General features: G+C 44.1%; 1 long non-coding RNA gene across 1 annotated transcript; it reads left to right on the top strand.

The window, feature by feature from the left end:
- The first annotated feature begins 2,804 nt into the window (after nucleotides 1-2,804).
- LOC309347109 lies at nucleotides 2,805-16,297 on the top strand. The gene is made up of 3 exons (XR_014158859.1): nucleotides 2,805-2,886; nucleotides 13,621-13,736; nucleotides 16,253-16,297. It is a non-coding gene; the product is annotated as an uncharacterized lncRNA (long non-coding RNA).
- Nucleotides 16,298-17,522: the final 1,225 nt, after the last annotated feature.

The following is a 17,522-nucleotide window of genomic DNA, read 5'->3' as shown; positions in this document are numbered from 1 at the left end:
CTTATTGTTATTTGAAGAAAGACATAGTGTTGTTGTTTTTTAATTTTTAACATAAAACATACAAGGAAATAACATTCTTCCATACTGCTAAAGACAGAAGCATTGAATGACATGTAGAGCCTATATATTGAACATGTTGCAAGTCCAAAAATTCAGAGTGCAGAAGATACCTACAGATTTTGTTAACAGACTAGGAAGCTGAAATGAGATAACCCATCCATAGAGCCTGCTGCAGTTCAGGAGGACAAAATGCATCTGTATTGCTATTAACAAATGAAATAAATTGAAGCCATACACCCTCAAATCTTTCATTTTTTTGTACTTCTGCAGACAGCTCTACAATCATGAGTAAGTCTCTCTGAAAGAACTACGTTTCACAAAACTTCCTAAACAGTATCTCACCCCAAGAGCAGCTGGGCACCCTGAGCAGGACTCACAACAAAGATGGTCTCCAGCTTTTTCAGCCTCCTCAGTTTGGTTAGTAGAGTCAGTCAGGGTCCCAGGGCCCTCCCAGGCCAGGTGGAAAGATAATAGGGCAGGGAGCAAGGCTTGCTGGACTCCTAGCAAAGGTTATGGTATGAACTCAGTGACCAGTACAAAGCAGATTCTCATTCAGTTGCTCTTAAAACAGCAGTGACAATAAATCTCATTTGAGAACAAGGGACAAGGTCCTGGAGTTCAGAACAGTAACAAGAGCTCAAGACAGCAGAAGAAGCTGTGAAGTTGCTTCAACAAGTCTCCCCATTAAGCTTTTAAGCAGAGGTGGTGAGAGCTCAAAAGCTCAGTTACTAATGAGGGTTCCTCACCTTGATGGAATTCACTGCCAGAGCATAGGCACTTCACTTGGGGATGAAGGAGGAAGTCTCCTTTCTTGTGGGAGATATCACTGCACACATCTCCTCCTCCAAATTTCACCGTACTATCTTAGTAGGCTGGGCCACTGGACTGCTCCTCATCCTCCACAGGTTGGGAAGGAGCAGCCACTGGGTGGCTTGTCAAGGTTGGGCATGTCCAGAGGCACTGGGTGGCTTGTCAAGGTTGGGCATGTCCAGAGGCAGGGGGTTTCCTCAAGTGGATTCTGCTGCATAGTCTCATCCCTCTTCCTCTTCTCACTGCTTGTCTGAATGAGAGGGCAGCGTGGGAAATCATGGCTGTCTGGAGCATCATTTTTCAGTGGTGAGCTAAGGGGAAGAACTTTCTGATGGCAGAAGCTGTTTGACAATGGACTGGACTCCCTCTGAAGGTGGTGGGCTCTCCTTCATTGGAGGTCTTTTTCAGCAGGAGTTGGATGGGCAGGGATTCTTTAGCTGTGATTCTTGGGCTAAATGTGTCTTTGGGTCCCTTCCAACTCTACAGTTCTACAGTTCAAGGAATATAAATAAATAAACCTAATAGTGTACCTAGTGAAGGGAAGAGTCATACCCTTGAAAGAGGGAAGGGCTCCCCGACTGTGTCTGAATATAAGAAAACACACTGGAGCACTGAAAGTACTTGAGACCCCCCCCCCCCCAAGGAAATAAGGCAGGAAACCTCACAAGGCGAACCAACCAAATTTATCCCTGATCTCTGCCCCCAGGGTCCCCCACAGAACCACTTCTTTCTAGCAGTCTGATGGACTGTTTTGCAGTTTGGGTATCAGCTGTTACATCTCATCTCCAATCTAGTCATGCCTCCGTGTTATAGCTGTTTCTATAAATAAAGTGAGAATTCTCCCGCAATGTTGTTCTCCTGAAATTAACATGCATCCAGTGCAAATTAAACGGGATAAAATTAAACATATATTTACCTTCTTATTCAGTGTGTTTCATGGTGCTGGTGGAGCAGCAGCTGGAGGAGGGGTGACCGGGGGGTGGGGTGGGTGGCAATGGAGAAAGAAGCAAAAATCCTAATGTTGACATTTGTGAAACAGCCTTTCAAGCTGATAAGAAAGCATGAATGATTCATAAAAATAAAAGAACAAAGGCGTTCTAATTAACCATCCCAGGAAATGTGTAATTTCCTTATGCAAATTACATTATGGGTTTATCACAAGGTTTTGGGGATTTCCCCCCTTCTTCTGCTTCGCCAGATCCATCTTGCGACCAGGCTGCAGGGATCTGCACAGCTGAGGGAAAGCATACAGGCAAACTAAACAAGGAGCTGATAAAATGTAATAATTGAAGTGTGGGGGGGTGTGGGGGAGGGTGTTCCTGACTTCCCCCCTCCCTTCACATCCACAAAACCTGATTTAGAAATCAGTCCTGTTGCAGAGAAGGGAACATCAATTATTTAAAACAGTCAGCCGCTGAGATTCTTCTCAGTAGTTACACAGTTAGAAACTTTGCTACTGGACAGTCTCTTCTGCAACACCTAACAAGGTTCTACTCCAGGAGAACAGCAGGTAAGTCCCGAGAAGGGTTATCTCAGATGTTTTGCAGAGGCAAGTCTGGCTTTGATACAGGGAGATGAAAGCGATGCAACGGTTAGTGCACTTAAATAGTGGGATCAACAGGGAGCTGCAACCAGTGCTGGGCTGAGGGGGTTGCCCTTTTTTTCTGGCAGTTTGGGGGTGGGATCAAAGAAACTAGAGGGATAACTTGGAGGACATTTTATGGGGGAGGGGAATGGCATCAAGTCCGTCGAGTTCAGCACTGTCTAAACACAAAACCAAGCATGGCATGGAGAAAGTGGATAGAGGAAAGTTTATCTCCCTCTCTCAAAACACTAGATGTCCAATGCAGCTAAATGTTGGAAGATTCGAGACAGATAAAAGAAGGTCCTTCTTCATGCAGTGCAGAGTTAAACTATGAAATTCAATCCCACAGAAGGCAGTGAAGGCCACCAACTTGAGTGGCTTTGAAAGAGGATTTAGCAAAGCGGTGGGAGAGATGGCTGTCAAGGCAACTGGCGAGTTCCCTAGCTTAATAATGTGCTATGCAAATAAGAGTTTTCCCTGAATCCTCCAACATCCCTGCCTCTGACTCAGAGGAGGAGCTCCCTGAAGGACCTTTGTTCCCACAGCCCTGCAGAAGCCAAAGACTTAAAAGTAAGTTGACGCCTTTCCCCTCTCCACCTCTCCCCCACTTTTCTTACTAATGTAACCCTAATATCTCAACAAATGAAACTGACCTATGGAAAATGTAACTTGAAAAAAGAGACATTACACATAAAGTGGTACCTCAGGTTACATACGCTTCAGGTTACAGACGCTTCAGGTTACAGACTCTATTAACCCAGAAATAGTACCTCGGGTTAAGAACTTTGCTTCAGGATGAGAACAGAAATTGCGCAGCAGCGGCGTGGCGGCGGGAGACCCCATTAGCTAAAATGGTGCTTCAGGTTAAGAACAGTTTCAGGTTCAGAACAGACCTCTGGAACAAATTAAGTTCTTAACCAGAGGTACCACTGTACCTGTGTAAACCAAGAAAACTTTAATAAAAATTACGGTACGTCCAGGGAGGGAAAGCCTATCACATTCCAGGTAGTCAGCTTCGTGATTCATTGCACTCTAGTTCCCAGCAGAGGCTGCATCTCCTGTAGCAGCCTTAGGGTGGAGAAAGGCTTAAGGCTGCAGTGCCCTATTGGAGCGATCCAAGGTCCTGTTCTTGTATGTTCTATACCAGGGGTGTCCAAACTTTTTTCAAAGAGGGCCAGATTTGATGAAGTGAAGGGCCATGAGGGCCAACCAAAGGGCCGACCAAAGTTGTTATCCTTTTTTTAAAGGATTGAAGTTGTTGAGCTTTTGGTATGATTTTACCCCAAAGTAAATACAAATTCATGCTGGCCACATGACCCGGAAGCTGTATGCCGGCTCCCTCGGCCAGTAAAGCGAGATGAGCACCGCAACCCCAGAGTCGGCCATGACTGGACCTAATGGTCAGGAATCCCTTTACCTTTACCCCAAAGTTGTTGAGCTTTTAGGATTGAAGTTGTTGAGAGAGACCGGATTGAACTGACTGGTGGGCCGGATTAGGCCCCCGAAATGGACTTTGGACATGCCTGTTCTATAGAAATAAGCTAACATGGTGCCCTTTAGATATGGAGCAAGAACTAGCCAGGCAGCTTCAAGAAGGTAGCAAATAAGAGGCTTTAGATGACCATCTCCAATGTTGTGTTGGAAAAAAAAAGTTTAATGGGGATAGTTCCAGAGATTTTGATAGCTGCCATCCAGTTATTTTAGTAATTTCTGCAAAGACCACAGTCCAAAACTGTGATGCATTTTTTTCCACAAGATGAAACAACACTGGTTACAAAAGATGATGATGGTGATTTATTAAATGTGTATACTGCCCTTCATCTGTCAATCTCAGGCTGGGCCGCAACATAAAAATACAAGATAAAAAACACAAAATACATACAGTGATGACATGGATCTAGAAAATTAGTTTCCTCCAAGGGCACATGGATTTGGTCCGCAACCACCTGCTCAATAATCTTGCCCAAGAAGAGGAGATTAGCAAACTGGCCAGTAGTTACTTAGATTTTCCAAATCCAGGGAGGGTTTCTTGGGGAATGGTTTTACCACTTCCTCCTTCAAACAGTCAGGGACCATGCCCTCTTGCAAGGAGACATTAGTCCCCTCCCTGGCCCAGATAGCTGTCCTTTTCCTGCTAGTTTTTATCAGCCTAGAGGGGCAAGGGTCCAGAGTGGTCACTCTGATTGATTCAAGCACCTTGTTCACATCCTTGAGCCTTACTAACTGAAACTCATCCAACACAACAGGACAGTGCTCTGGACACCCCATGGAATCCATCTGCTATAAGCGGATTATGGCTTCCCAGCTTGACCTATATGAACCCCATATTTGCAGCTAATATTCCCTAACAATTGGGAGGAAGGAGGAAAGAGGAAGCATTAGTCATTGTGAGGGAGATAATCTTGCACAAACAACTGAATTAAGAAGCAAACTGACCTCTCCTTCTCTATCAGGTTCACTTCAGGTCTCTCCTAATTTCTTACATCTTGAAAGGAAGCCTTAAAAGTTCTGTGTAGGCAGACCTGAGAGATGGAGGGATTGATTCATTCCCGGTGTAGTCAATTTCAGTTGTTCCATCCCATTTCCTCATTAATCTACATTTTTAAGGCACAAAAATTGCATTTAAATAAGTGTCTTATCACAACACATGCATTTCTAAATGTTATTTTATCAGAGAATAAACATTTTGCTGTATTCTTTCCCCTAGCCAAGTAGTGTATTGGGAAATCAGAAAAATGCAAGATCTGGTGGATAATTATATTCCCATTTATGCTTCAGTCTGACATCATGTAAAGTGGATCATGTAAATTCACACTGGAAGTCATGGAAATCAGATGCATGCCATGTTGTCAGCACATTGAATGATTATTCTGGACAGATGATAATAATAATAATAATAATAATAATAATAATAATAATAATAATTATTTATATCCCGCCCTCCCCAGCCAAAGCTGGGCTCAGAGCGGCTAACAACGGTATAAATAACACGGTTTACATACAATCACAATCAATTAATTGAAATACATTCTAAAATCAATTCATTCTAAAATCAATTCAGAGTCAAATTAATGGCAACCATTTGGGTTAGAGTTCTATGAGGATTACAGAAGGAGGGTGTCAGACTGTGCCTTGGCCAAAGGCCTGGTGGAACAGCTCTGTCTTGCAGGCCCTGCGGAAAGATGTCAAGTCCCGCAGGGCCCTAGTCTCTTGTGACAGAGTGTTCCACCAGATCAGGGCCACGGCTGAAAAAGCCCTGGCTCTGGTTGAGGCCAGTCTAACCTCCCTGTGGCCTGGGATCTCCAAGATGTTTTTATTTGAAGACCGTAAGGTCCTCCATGAGACATACCAAGAGAGGCGGTCCCGTAGGTACGAGGGTCCTAAAAGAAATTACTTCTTCATGCAGCACATAGTTAAATTATGGAACACCCTCCCACAGGAGGCAGTGATGGCCATGATGACTATGCTCTGATGCCACTGTTGGAGGCAGTGTGTCTTTGAATCCCCTTTATTGGAAACTGCAGAAGGGGAGAGTTTCTGGCCAGCTTGAGGGTTTTCCACAGGCATCTGGTTGGCCACTGTGAGAAGATGTCAGACTAGATGGGCCATTGGTTGGCTCGTCTATGTTCTTAAGTTTTTACAGCTAAGCTATGGTATTAACTTCAATGATATGTGCTGGTGGTCATTATTTTGGCCTCTTGATGATCACTATATTCATTCCAGTAGAAAAGGCAATACACCTCTTAATACCTGTTACTGACAGACAGTGCCCACCCCCATGTTGCTTGTAAGTAAAAGGGCAGGAAGGTGGAAGGCTAGCTGAGAGGCGAATGAGGTTGGTAGGACACTTCCCCATTCACTATAATGGACTATCCACCACTGCAACAACAATAATAATTTCAGAGGTAGGGAGAAGGAATGCTGAAAATATCTCTGACAGATGGTGTTTGGCTTTTCCCTAAAAGCCTTCAGGGAACAGGGAGATAGTATGTTCCCTCCATCTTACACCCCCTTGCTGGAGTGTTCTGAGAATTAGAAACATCTGATCTGCATAGAAAACCTATTTCTCCCCTTCTCTTTCCTTCTTTCACTCCAGTACCTTGGAGAGATGCCTCTCCACATAGCAGGCATCAGTTCCAACCCATTGCTGCTATGAAACAAACACTCTGATTTCCCCAGTTGGAGCCTGTATAGATATCATTTTGAGTTGGTTTTTGGTCTCCTTGTTTGCACGAACAGTGATCCTTGGAGATGAAACATCCTATTGGCAACTTGACCTCCCCCACCCCTCCAATCCACCTGAGTGTTTTGCATTTTCAACATGGTAAACATCTTATTATTTGAGCGAGACTGGTTTTTTTACAGCAGGTTTGAGATCAGGATTATAATGACTGTGGTGAATCTTAGACAGAGACCTCCTCCCATCAACACAATTACTTAATGGCCCAGAAAATATAATTATTTAGAGAACTTCAGTTTGTTTTGGAGAATGTTCTCAGATGCTGGCTTTGAAGCCCTTGATCAGTCAATGGATTTTGCATCATTGCTGTGGCAACTGTTTATTAGGACTGTGCATTATCCTGCCCAACCTGATCCAGAGCCCCATTGCAGAGCCCCAGATTGACCCCAACACCTGACCTGACCCAGATCCAGACCTGAATAAATTCAGATGGCAGGGCTGATGTTTATTTAAGGTAGTTGATTCTTATAAACAGCCGGTGAGTGAAGGATTCAATCCTGCTGGGCTCTGCTTCCCTACAATGAACATGCTGGTGAAGCAGACCCCTAAAACCAGCAAGACTGTACCCAATACAATCCAAGGCTGCCTCAACTCGACTCAGTCAAAGCTCAGATCAGTCCAAATCAGTGCAACTCAGTATCAAGAGTACACGACTGATTTACATTAAGAAGACCCTATTGATGTTTCACAACCTTAACGTGTTGCAGGATCTTAGCCAGACCCAGTTAAATATAGCAGAGCTTATGCAGACTTCCAGAAGCAATCAGTTGCAGGCAGGTAGGATGAAGCAGTAACATGACACTGCTACTAGTAACTTGGTTACTTATATGTGTTTATTATTTACTGCAGACTCACAAGTTACCATATACAAGTTACAGACACGGATCTTGTCTCTCACTGAACAAACTCCAAACAACTTTTAGAACACACACTGACCAACCAACTAACCAACAAGGAAGGTCATAAGTCATCATGCCTATATGGAGACCTCAACCAATAGCAGAGTTGTATCCAAGGTCCCATATCTCTAGGTAGAATAACTCCCTCTGCTCAGTCTTCTTTGTCTTCGGCCAACTTTTTAATTGCTTTGGAAAGCTGCATCAAATAGCATGTAGTCAAAAATCCCAGCAGATCCAATCACAAACCAAACTGTGGGTTGTATCCCAGTGGTAAACCTATTTGGAGTAAACCCATCGAAATAAATGGACATGATTCACGTTGGCCCAATAATTTCAATGGGCCTACTCTGAGTGGGTCTTAGTTGGATACCACTCTGAATGGCTCATGACCAGCATCTACCCCACCCCACTGCACCACTGTGAGGACCTACACTCCACCCATCAGCCAGAAACCCCCCCAAGATTTTCATACCCTAGTCCCTAGTTACCTAGCAGAATAAATTTTGTTCTTAATGGCCAGTGCATCCTGCTTCCTCTACTTTTCTTGACAACAATTAAAATTAGTAATTCTAATCTAATTTCTTTTTTCCACCTTGCCCTCTCCTGCAATGGAACATTTTTTAACTGGCATACGTAGAAACTGGTCGTTAATGGTGCAATGGATTTATTCTGCTACTACAGTCCTGAATAATGCATTTCTAAAGTATGACTAAGTAACACAGAGACGCAATTGCCTGCTTTATAGTTCTCCAGCTTCTCAGCTTGTCGAGTTGAAAGTAGCCACAGGGGCTTCTCGATTCATCCTGAAACAGAACGTCAAATGCATAAATTTGTTTTGGTTCCCTTTGCCACCTTAGAGCTGCCTTGCAGTTGGACAGATCATTGACATGTCTTCCCCAGTGCTGGCTGCTTTTAACTGGCAGCAGGTTCTCCTGGGGTCCAGGTGTGGGCCTTTCCCACCCTGCTACCTGTAATGAGTTTGGATCCATGAATGTACATCCATGAAATGAAGACTGGCAGGCATTTGAAGCAAGAGTCAGTCAACAGCTTGTTCAGCAATCCTGGGCCTCCCTCTGCTCCATCAGGGCATGTCCACAAGAAATTGATTTCTAAGAAGCAACTAGCCTCCCAAATAAATGAACACCTCTAAATCCTAAACTGTTGGCACACATACACCACAATACCTTTGAACTAAACACATTTGGAAATGGGATGCCGCACACCCACACACACCAAGCTTTTCATGCCTTCTGTAGAAATTCTCAAAAGGTCCTACTGGTTTTCTGGGCAAAACAAAGGAGCAGGGACTGGCACATCACTTCAGAGGTGACACCATGCCCTCCAACATTTCTCCAATGAAAATAGCGACGTCCCATTCCAAAATGATAATTTTACTATTTATACCCAACACATATTACCAGGTTGCCCAAGCAACTCTGGGCAGCTTCCAATAGATATAAAAACATAATAAAACACTAAGCATTAAATAAAAACTTCCCTATACAGGATTGCCTTCAGACGGCTTGGGGGGGTCAGATAACTCCACACCCTCCAACATTTCTCCAATGAAAATGGGGACATGCTAAGGAAAAGTGGACTTTCTGGGATCAAATAAGAAACTAGGATGGTTTCTCTAAATCAGGGATGTTGCTGGGAAAAAAAGGGACACTTGGAGGGTCTGGACTCCAGATCATAGAACCTTAGAATTGTAGAGTTGTTCTCTGCAAGAAACCATATCAAGCAGATTCCATTCTGCAGAACTATTTCAATTCTACTTTCATCCAAAGAAAAAGGGGGATGTGTCTTCTGTAAAACAAGAACTAAGCTCTGTTTGAGGTTCCCCTGCTCAGTGTTTTTTAGTTTGTCTGAAGCACAGATAATACAGTACAGAAACTAAGCTGAAAACACTATCCCTACCCAAGGATATCCAATCTACCAGAGATATCAATCCCTCCAAACCCCTTGATTCAAAGAGCAGCACCCAGACCGTTGACCGGGGCTTCTTGTAATGAGAAAGGGCTACGTGTTCCAACAGCTCCATTGGCAACCAGTCTGTTTCTGGGCACAATTCAAAGTGCTGGTTATGACCTATAAAGCCATATATAGCTTAGGTCCAGGCTATCTGAAAGACTGTTTCCCCTCATACAAACCTGCCCAGGTTCTGAGACCCTTCTCTCAGTCTTGCCACCCTCACAGGCACACTTGATGTAGATGTAGGAAAGGGCCTTCTTGGAGATTGCTCCCAGGCAAGAGAAGCTGAACTGGTTCCCTCCTTGTTGTCCTTCTGCTGACGGGGACGGGGCACAAACAGAGCCTGAACATATGCCCAGGAGATGGGGACGGGGCAAGGAGCTGACCTCTCCTTCTTTAGGGAACTTTCCTGCCTGAACTGTGTTGATTTGGTTTCTTCTGTCTCATTGCTGTTTGCAGAGCCTTCATGTTGTTATATTTCAATAAATACAACCCTTTTTTCACCACATTTATATTGTCTTGAGTCTTCTTTATGTGTGCAATTCCTAACTTGGACCCCTGCCAGGTGATATCAACAGGTGTGCCTCAGTTGTCCCATCATGGTAACACTAGGAATTCATCAAAGCAACCACCAGCCTCAACAGCTTGTTGCTTTTCTTCAAAATCTCCCAAAGAGCTGTCTCTCTCATATATATATATATATATATATATGCTTTCGTAGATTTTCACGGGTACAGGAATGCAGGTTTTGGTGTCCTCGGGTGTCTTCCCGTGTAAAAGTTGGGGTGTCTAGGCGACGTTTCGACGAGGTCTCAGCCTGAAGATGACGAGTGAGACCTCGTCGAAACGTCGCCTAGACACCCCAACTTTTACACGGGAAGACACCCGAGGACACCAAAACCTGCATATATATATATATATATATATATATATATATATATATATATGAGAGAGAAATCTAATATGAAATCTATGTAATAATAGGACTTGTTGAGGAGAGACAGCATGATCTGGAGGAGGACACTAATATGGTGAGGTGGCTGGCTGGATTTTTCTAGCCTTCACATTTCAACAGCCTGGTGAATCACAGAAGTATTTTTAGAGATTTAAGCAACTTCAAGTTATTAGAAAGATAAATAAATGCTGAATGTCTCCAACAAGTCTGGGCACTTTCAAATGGGCCATTGTATAACTGGTAGTCATAACAGATGAGGGGGACACTCAGTGGTGTAGATGGCCAGCAGCTGAAGAGCAATAAACATCCATGTCTGGAAAGGCATGTGAAAGTCAGAGGCCCACACAGAGAAATCAGGACTCAACTGGGAAGAGGCCAAATGAGTGGATTCATTTCAATGCAAACCTGCACATTTCGCACCTCTTGAAACACAGCTATCCTTTTACAATGCTGCCCCCACCTGCAAGTGGGGCTGGTTTTGCCACACACCCCAACTCCCCTGGGCAGAAGACTCAGAATGGTTTTGCTCTGGGGTCAGGGGCAGGACGTCAGAGGAGGAATGGTGGAGACCGCCTCCCCCTTCTCCTGAACCTTCCTGAGAAGAGGAGGACAGTACAGATTTACAATGGTGATTTGCAGAGAGTCACAGCTCAAAGATAGAAGAGGAGCAAAGCTGAGAAATAATGGGAGAAGCAGAGCAGGAACAGCTGGCTGACATGTTATCACTAAAGAGCATTCCTGACTCCCCTTCTCCCAGAACCCGGAGATCAATGAAAGTAGGAGAGCAGAGAGCTAAGAGACAATTGGCCCTAGGCAGCCACCATAAGGGGTGTGCTGTTGACAACTGAGAAGGGAAGGGAGAGGAGATTATTCAGAGCAACGCAATCACAGTGGTACCTCGGGTTAAGTACTTAATTCGTTCCGGAGGTCCGTTCTTAACCTGAAACTGTTCTTAACCTGAAGCACCACTTTAGCTAATGGGGCCTCCTGCTGCCGCCGTGGTTCTCATCCTGAAGCAAAGTTCTTAACCCGAGGTATTATTTCTGGGTTAGCAGAGTCTGTAACCTGAAGTGTCTGTAACCTGAAGCGTCTGTAACCCAGGGTACCACTATACCCAAAGAGGCTGCTTTTCTATGCCTCTCTCTGTGAATATTGAATAAAAAGACATTGGTAAGAGCTTCTTGTCTTTCCATTGCTGGCAGCCTGCCATGAGGGAGGGGGATCAGATTCCCTGAAGCCTGACATCTGGGGAGAAGTTAGGGAAGGACCAAGCAGGATATTGGGCCAATAAGGAAAGGAAAGAAGCTGGGCTTTATAAGATGGCTCCATCCCAAACCCTCAGTTCTTCTCTTTGCCTTCCTCCCTCCCTCCCTGTGCAGTCTGGACTTTGCTAATTGCCTGTTTGGGGGCTCAGTAAGAATTTAGAGAGGAGCATCTGATTGGCCTTGGGACTCCTCTTTTCTACCTACTCCATACTGCTGGGAATCTTATTCTCGGAATGGTTCAATTGGCTTTCTGCCCAAGCAGAAAATACAAATTAAGATCTGTTGGTGTAAATGCCCAAGGCACTGTTACATTAAAGGCACTCTTTGTCCCCTTTGCCACCTTAGTTGTGGGTGCTTTCAGATGCCCTTTAAGCTTGGCAGACACACCAGAGTGAACCCTGACATGGCAAGGCCATGGTGCACTTGTTAGGTTCACAAACCCAAGGATGAAGTGTTCCTTCCAATCCTTTGCTGTGAGGCCACAGGTGGATTCTGAAATGATGCCCAGGAGTGAGGAGGGACCCAGTTTCTCCTGCCTTAATGAACTTCCCTGCCTGGGCTATAATATATTTTTCATAATTATGCATATTCAGTTGTTTGCCGATCCACTATTTCAGTGGTTCCCCACTGCGGACCGCCTGGTTTTCAAAAGCCAAGTGGACCCCTTACTTTTGTAAATTTTGATATTTCTATGCTAGTTTGTGTTATTTGAATGGTGACATGGACTCAGGGGCTCCGCAGACCACCAACTGGGAACCACTGTGCTTTGAATAAATATATTTGAATAAATATAACCTTTCCCACCACATTTATGGTTTCCCGAGTCTTCATTGTGGGTGTGCTGTTAACTTGCACTTCCCTAAACTTTGCTGAGCGGTTCTCCAATCAAAAGGCGCATACAAAAATGTGTATATTAGGTGTGAGTGTGCATAAAAATGGATAAATTGCTGAAAGCAACATACAAACGCATTGTACGAGGGGATATTGCTTTGGAAAATGTATATATTAGGAGAAATGCACACTAAAATGCTGACAAATTTTTGGCAAGGGCTTTTTAACAAAAGAAATATGCAAACTGATGCAAAAATGTTGCAAACGGAGCTTAAAGTTGGAAAATGGAAAATAGAGAAGAAACAAAAACAAAATTGACAAATGTATTTTATTTCCCAGCCCAACCTGGCGATGTCAGATACTGAACAAGCTTTCTACATGCAAAGCTGGTGCTCCACTGCTGAGTTGTAGATGCTGCTGTTGAACACAGAATGCTGTGTTCTGCCAAGTCAGATGACTGGGCCATCTAACTCAATATTGTCAAGACTGACCAGCAGCGGCTCTCAAGGGTTTCAGACAAGACTCTTCCCTGACCATACCTGGTGATGCTAGAATTGAATCTGGGACCTTCTGTGTGCATTAGATACATGTTCTTAATCAAACTCAGAAGCCCCAATCACTAGAGAGTTGGTGGGCTTAGTGCTAAGGGGCATTTGCCTTCTGGATGTTCAGTTCCTAGACCAGGCATAGGCAAACTTGGCCCTCCAGATGTTTTGGGACTACAACTCCCACCATCCCTGACCACTGGTCCTGTTAGCTAGGGATGATGGGAGTTGTAGTCCCAAAACATCTGGAGGGCTGAGTTTGCCTATGCCTGTCGTAGACTCATCCCACACTAGATTTTCCCTGCCTTCCCTCAAAGAAACAGACTTTTTAGAAGCCTGGAAGAAGCTCAAAGAGAAATTAAACACACACATTGTATGCTTTCCAGTTATTCTCTGTGTTTCCAAAATTAACATGACTGAGACAGCTCTCTCCCCCCCCCCCCAGTACCTTTTAAGCAGTGCCTGAAGGCAGAAGACCAAGCAGAGCAGCTGATGTCAGATGGAAATAAGGCAGCATCTTGAAGACAGAGGAGAGTGAAGGAGTCTTTGGCAGATATCGAACAGAGAGGTGAAAGGTGATTTTCTAAAAAGCCATTAAGTGATGGGATGGGATGATGTATATATATAGATATACGCGCACACACACAATCTTGTTTGCACTTAATTTCAATTAACATCCCTCTAAGGGCCAGAAATTTTATCTTTACCCACAAGGAGGTTTAAAATATAGATGAGAAGAAGGATGGAGGGAAATTTATTAAAGGTTCATCAGATTCAAGGATGTTGGAGGAAAGAGTAGTCTTGTGATCCTCTGAACTGTCCTTGCTGGTGTTGTGAATTTTGCAGCTTCATCTGATGAGGAAGAGCATTGCTAGTTCAGCGGTCTGTGCAAAAGGTTACAGGTTCTAATCCCAACACTTCCAGGCAGATGTGTAGGGGCAGCTTGAACCTGGATACAATGTGATGTGTGAACAAGGTTTTTTCTGTGTTGGGGGGGTAGGTAAGTAATGTAGACAGGTGGTAATTAGCAGAAAATGCCCCATGAGCTATATTGCACGTCTTAACAAAACATATTCTGCCTTCTCTAAAAGTTCGTATCCTGCTTATTTAAAGCAGGCATTGCCTGATTAGTTGGGTCCCCTTACGTTTCACCTGAAGACTGCCAGGAGGTTTATAAACAGATTATTCTACTCCTCTCCCCACTGCTTTCACCGCCATCCCTCCCACATGTCCTTGCCATTTCGAAGCTTTGAGAGCAGAGTGTAGCTAAGAGGAAACAAAGCAAGCCTTGAGTAAGATTGAAAGCAGACCCAAGGGCATTCTTCCTCTTTACACAAGTGATGAAACCTTGCTATCTGTTCTGATTTAACATGTTGGAAATGCAGTAACCCAGAAAAGCAAAGCCATAATGAAGATTATATATATATATATATCTCCAATTAACTAAATGTGACAGATTTAGCAAAACGGGTCTCTGAACAAAAGATGAACTTCAATGTCAGTCCTGTCATTCTTCCACTTTCAAACCCCACCACACCTGAATTAAGAAAAGTAGAACCTGTTACTAACCATGCTGGTTTTATCCTAGGGTCAGAGGCGTAGGAAAGTCAGGTGGTACCCAGTGCGGGAAATTTCTTGTCACCCCCCCCACACACACACATTTTATTTATTTTTTTGCCTGCAAAAATGGAAGATGGAGCAAGCTTCTTTTCTCCTGCCTTGGAGGGTAGGAGCCTAACTGCTGTGATAATGCTTTATTTTAAAATGTTTTGAAAATTACATTGAATTTCTGCATGGCTCATTGTCACCATCTAGTGGCATATTTGTATATTGCACTTTGCAACACATTTAAAGCATTTTATTTGCAGCTGTGTAGCTGAGTCCTTAGTTTCACAGTGGAGTAGGGATTTGAACCCTGGTCTCCCAGGTCCTAGTCAGATGCTATAACCACTATACAACAGTAGCTCTCACTCTGCACTGTTATATGTGTCCGGCGGCTTTTCCCACACAAACACAAGGCTTCCAGAATTCTCCATCTCCCGATCCTGGTCCCTGGAAAAACTCCATTTGTTAAAATCAAAGAGACAAGTTATTGGCCGCCCCCCAGCCTAGGTGCTCTGCATTGAAACACTTTAATGGAGTTTTGGGAATTCAGCCATGAGGCTCAGAATACTGAGAGATAATGGCTCCTTACCACACAGAAAGGTCTCCATTTTAAAAGCATTTCCTCCCCAATAGTTTTTCCTTCATTAAGAAGCTACAAGGGCTCAAAGATGCCACTCAAGAAACAAGCAAGCGAGGGAGGTTTTTGTCCATATTGTCATCCCCCATGGCAGACAGCCACACACCACAATGCTCTTCAAGTGCTCCTGTTCATTAGAGATGGTCCCAATTGTCTTCTGCCTGGCCTGTAGGATTGCTATTTTCACCATGTGGCCACAGTGTACTAGGGTGGCCATGCGTCCTCATAGACCTCATAGACCCAGCGCCTCCAAGTGTCTCTATTTTCCAGTGACAATCCCAGATTCACAGAAGCCATCCCAGTTTCTGATTTGATCCCAGAATGTCCCGCCTTTTCTTAGGATGTCCCTACTTTCATTGAAGAAATGTTGGAGGGTATGTAGACCTTCATATTGGTATTGGACATTAGCGTTTTATTCTCCCATGAAATGGAGAAGGTGATCCATTACTGGAGCTGCCTTGCCAATATGCCTGTCCAGCTCAGCATCATTGGAGGGATTGCTGGTTGTGGTGGAACTCAGATAGATGAAATCATCTACCACCTCAAGCATGTGGGCACCAATGCTGTAACAACTCAACAGACCTCTTTTTGTTGTTGTTCTTTATTTCATAACCTTCATATGCCACTTGATAGTAAAAGCAAACAGCTCAATACGGTTTGCAGAAAGAATAGCGCAATAAAATTATCAATAAGAACAGGTGTGCCTAAACAGAATGTAGGTGTTGCCAAACCATGAGAGAAATTTCTCACCAAAGCAAAAGAGTTTTCTGTCGAAACAGTCCAGCAGGCATATATATGGTGCAACATTCTTTTTTATTTTTATTTTTTTAAAAAATGCTATTTTTAAAGGGGCAATAGTACATTTGAAGGTGCCTGTTCAACTTCAAAAAGAAGTCCAGAAGAAATTCAGAGAAGGAGAGTTTTTGGAATGTGCGTGAACCTGGATGCCAGCTTTGTTGGGCTTAGAGGGACTTACTTGTAAGTAAAGAGGCATGGTCTCAGGCTGCAAAAGGGCAGAGCAGAGAATGGATTTGGTTCCAAGCTGTGTCTCCTGATGTGAAAGAGTCAGGCGACTTCATTAACCTGCAGTAATTAAGCAAGTGCTCACTTTCCCTCTGCTGTGATTAAAATGTTAACACTTGCTAAAATTAGACAGCCGAGGGGTTTGCAACTTCTGACTTTGAACACCACGGCGTAGTGACTAAAGGACGGATCAGCCCACAAGATTGCTGTCCCTGCCTAAGGGACACAGGAGCTAAAGGGGCCTGCTTTAAATGGGCTCGTCCTTTATTCACCTCCCAGTCACACACAACCCCCCCCCCCCACATAGTCATTTTCTGGAAGAGACAAGAAAGCAAAGGGCACCCCAGTCTCCATCCCTGAAGAGTCTCAGCTTAATCAGTTTATCAGCTTGGGCAGGGAGTGTGAGACGGGCAGGAGACTTGCCAACACCTCCTTGATTAATAAGGAAGGCAATGAAGGCCGACAGTTTGCTCAGGCCGCCATAATAGAGTCAGCAATGTCTCTCCGTTGAGCACGTGGGCTTTATGGCGTCCCCTGGCACCATCGGACAAAAGCAGCCTCTTGGCAGGTGAATTATAACTTTGGCCATGGACGGGGGCTGCTCTCCTGAACCTGAAAGCTTATGTTTATTTAAAGTGCATACAGCTGTGGTCATCTCAAAGAGGACAGCCTTGTTTTTTGTTTTTGTTTTGTTTTTGTTTTTGTTATCTGCATGGCAGAACGAGGTGCATGTACTTACAAGCTTTGCATTGACAGCGGGAGAACATTTTTTATTGATTTATTTCTTCGTTTTATTCCATTAAATTATACACACTGCTTGACTGAAACAAACAAACCTCAAAACTTTTTATGAAGTGAATAGAAAAGAGATGTCCAACATGTTGATTGCAATCTACTGGTAGATCCCTGGGAGGTTTTGGTAGATCGCGGTCAATCGCTGGGTCACTTTTCTTAGCGTTGGTAAAAGAGAATCCATCCCCACACCCTTGTCTCATCCTCCATTGTTGCACAATCTGCAGAACGGTAGACAGAGGTTACTCAGTGAGGCTGCTTGTTTCGCCAGCGATCTGTTGATGAATGGCTGTTCCCCTTGAGC

The sequence above is a fragment of the Podarcis erhardii genome, assembly GCF_964252035.2.
Source record: "Podarcis erhardii genome assembly, chromosome: 7".
NCBI lineage: Eukaryota > Metazoa > Chordata > Lepidosauria > Squamata > Lacertidae > Podarcis > Podarcis erhardii.
This window is presented reverse-complemented; position numbering and strand designations above follow the sequence as displayed.